Source organism: Paramormyrops kingsleyae, unplaced genomic scaffold, assembly GCF_048594095.1.
Source record: "Paramormyrops kingsleyae isolate MSU_618 unplaced genomic scaffold, PKINGS_0.4 ups184, whole genome shotgun sequence".
Classification (NCBI taxonomy): domain Eukaryota; kingdom Metazoa; phylum Chordata; class Actinopteri; order Osteoglossiformes; family Mormyridae; genus Paramormyrops; species Paramormyrops kingsleyae.
This window is the reverse complement of record NW_027326122.1, coordinates 34,228-37,408: the sequence shown is the minus strand read 5'-3', so window position 1 is coordinate 37,408 and position 3,181 is coordinate 34,228. Positions and strand designations below refer to the sequence as shown.

The 3,181-nt window shown below is 40.9% G+C and overlaps 1 pseudogene; it reads left to right on the top strand.

Annotated features, from left to right (window-relative positions):
- The first annotated feature begins 1,246 nt into the window (after positions 1-1,246).
- LOC140587359 (U2 spliceosomal RNA) lies at positions 1,247-1,479 on the top strand (annotated as a pseudogene).
- The last annotated feature ends 1,702 nt before the right edge of the window (positions 1,480-3,181 follow it).

Below are 3,181 nucleotides of genomic sequence, written 5' to 3'. Positions count from 1 at the left end.
AACATTATTAACATTTATTAGCATTTTATTTGATCTGTTGTGCTGTTTATTGTGCGATTAACCTATTTTATTCCCAAGCTTACTGATTTTATGTGTTTTGGGAAGGTGTAAATGCCATTTTAGCCCAACCCTTGTGCAGAGCTTGGAAGTCTGCGGATGTGTTCCTTTTTAACCCTCTGGAGTCTAGGGGTAGGGGACACACTTTCACTAACTGGGGCATGCTCACACATTTCATTCAATATCATAAACTTAATTCCTGGCAAATAAATTATTTCTTATATATTTGGTTTGGCAACAAACTCATCTTAATCTTAGTGTACTTTGTCAGATTTGTGTGAAGTTTGTAATTTGACATTCAAAGTATAGACATTGCAAAATGCAGTTTGGAACACTTGCAGAAACATTATAAAAGTACATAGTAAGCAATGCTGGCAGTTTGTCTTGATCCCAGATATCTGATCACCAAAGTCTTGGCTACATGAAGATGACTAAATGGTGTAGTTGCAATATTCATTTGGATAAATGAATAAGAAAAACCTAACTCATGTAACTATTTCTGGCTCCTTTCATTGAATATTTAGCAACTTTCATGTGTATGAATGAGCCATTGTCACTTGGCCACGTCCCTACCCCCCTTTTATGTTGCTGATGGAGATGTATCTGGATCGCGTTTCACCGTTGTGCTGTTAATCAAATTACCATGCGAATGCGATCTGAATACACGCTAATGCGGCTATTTAGAATGTGAATAGCGATCTTCGGGTGACAGCGGTACTACATGCCCCCGAAGCAGGTAAAACAAAGTAAGGTGACATGGTTTAATTTTTTGCCGATTTAACCTAATTTTTAAAAGTTTAATACTTCCGACAATGGACGTTTTGAAAAGAAGACAGATTACGGATTTAGTCAGCATTTTTTCATGTTTCTATAATAAGATTTCAGCGAGTTATGAACTGAAATACACGAGAAAGATACACGGCATTGCCGACGATGCCGTCGACTCCAGAGGGTTAAAGGTCTTAACTTTTTAATAGCATGCATATAAGGTGACATTTTAATTGTTTTATTGACCATATAATTGTAATTAGGTTTAAATGGTGTATAATTGTATTTGCTGGTCTTATTGCCCTTTTCCTGTTTTATGGGTAATAGTTCTGCAGGTAGTTCTATTTGTTTAATATTATCTTTGAAAGTCTGATTGTACTGTGTTGGCATGATTTGCATAGTGTGGGAATGTTTCAGCCTTATAGATTGTGATTATGTGTAAATGTTAGTAGTACAAGCATAATATTTATTATTCATGTATTTGAGCTGATTTACATTTTGTTTTGGTATGAAAAGGTTATTTTGATACGTCCCCCATGGAGGGCACCACATATTAAACGGATTTTTGGAACAGGGAGCCGGAAGTGGGGCTTGCCCCGTCTGCTCCAGGCATCGACCCGGTATTGCAGTGCTTCCGGGAACGGTGCACCTCTACTGCCCCCTGTTGTTGAAAGGCAGAACTGACTGACTGAATGGGTGACTAATAGACTGAGTGCCTCTGGATGGCCAACTAATTAGCCGCATGTGGTGTGAGGGAGGGGCCCTGTCCGTGCGCGGCCCCCATTTCCCGCCGTTTTTCTTTTTTCTTTTTTTTTTAAAGTAAGGTGACACGCTGTCGCTTGTGCGGTGGGCAGCTGTGCTGAGGTAAGGCATGACGTCATCTTTGCCTTTTGAATTTTCCCTCATGTTTGTTTAAACGATTGCTGTTTTTTGAGAGGACAGGAGGACAGGGAGGACGCCGGTGGCTGCAACGTCCCTGGGCATTCTACTCCGAGCGGGGGCGTCACGGAGGTTTTGGTCGGCGACCAAAACAAGAGCTAGATCACAGAAAAGTGTTTCAAAAGCGACAGCATCAAAGTGAAATGCAACACTGGATGGAAGTTTTCTAGTCCTGATGAAGGATGTAGAATCGGAATCCATATATGTTTCCATACAAGGAATTTGCCTTGGCGGTGCTTTTACATGACATTACAAAGAACATACATCATTTAGCAAAGACATATGCAGAAAGGTAATAGACAATAGACTGGCAATTGGGTAATATGATAATAATATGATAATTAAGTTTATTAATGGCAGTAATGATGGTATTATGATATTTATATATGTGTGTGTACATAGTAATCATTGTAGTATGAATATAAACTATATAAATGGTATAATAATTTAAAGGGCTCTTGAATAGTGTCGTTATTAAGTAGCAGCCAAGTCAACTATATGTGCAAGAGTGCAAAATATATAAAGAGTTCGCAGTATGTGTGCATAATGTGCAAGAGTGCAGAATATAATCATAGAGGAAGTTTATCAGTTGTTCACTGGTTATGCTGGTGGATATTTCACTGCAGCTGACGATTAATTGAACGTCCATTCAGAGACTGGTTTGGTTAATGAGAGAGACTGCCTGAGGGGAGAAGCTCTTGGCGTGTCTTGTGGTCTTGGTTCTGATTGCCATGAGTCTTCTCCTGGAGGGTAAGGCTTGAAAGATGTGGTGAGCAGGGTGAGATGGGTCCTCAAAGATTTTGTACGCCCGTTTCCTGGTTCTGGTGATGTACAGTGTCTGGAGGGTAGGCAGGTTACTGCCGATTATTCGCTCTGCTGAGTGGATGATGTGTTGCAGTCTGGCTTGGTCTCGTTCACTGACTCAATGATTGTAGCGTAAAACTGGGCCATCGTGGTTATAACATGTTATTTTGGATCAGGCACGGACAGTTGTGAGAGTTCAGTCCGCATTAGCTCCGATAGAATAGTATTAAATGCAAAGCTAAAGTCCAGAAACAGAATCCTAACATATGTCTCAGGGCACTCCAAGTGTCGGAGCAAGAAATGGAGTCCAGTGTTAACTGCATTGTCCACAGGTCTGTTGGTTCTGTAGGCAGACTGTAGCCTGGGGTCAAGAGATGCGTCTGTGATGGTTTTAAGGTATGACAGCACAAGTCTCTCAAAAGCCTTCATTACCACCGATGTGAGAGCCACCAGTCTGTAGTCACTGAGGCAAGAGACTCTGGGTTTCTTTGGAAAAGGTGTTATTGTGGATGATTTAAGACACAAAGATCCAGTGACTGGTTGAAAATATCTGTGAAGACAGGTGACTGTTGATCTGCACAGTGCTTCAGAGTGGCTGGGGAGTGTTGGAGTA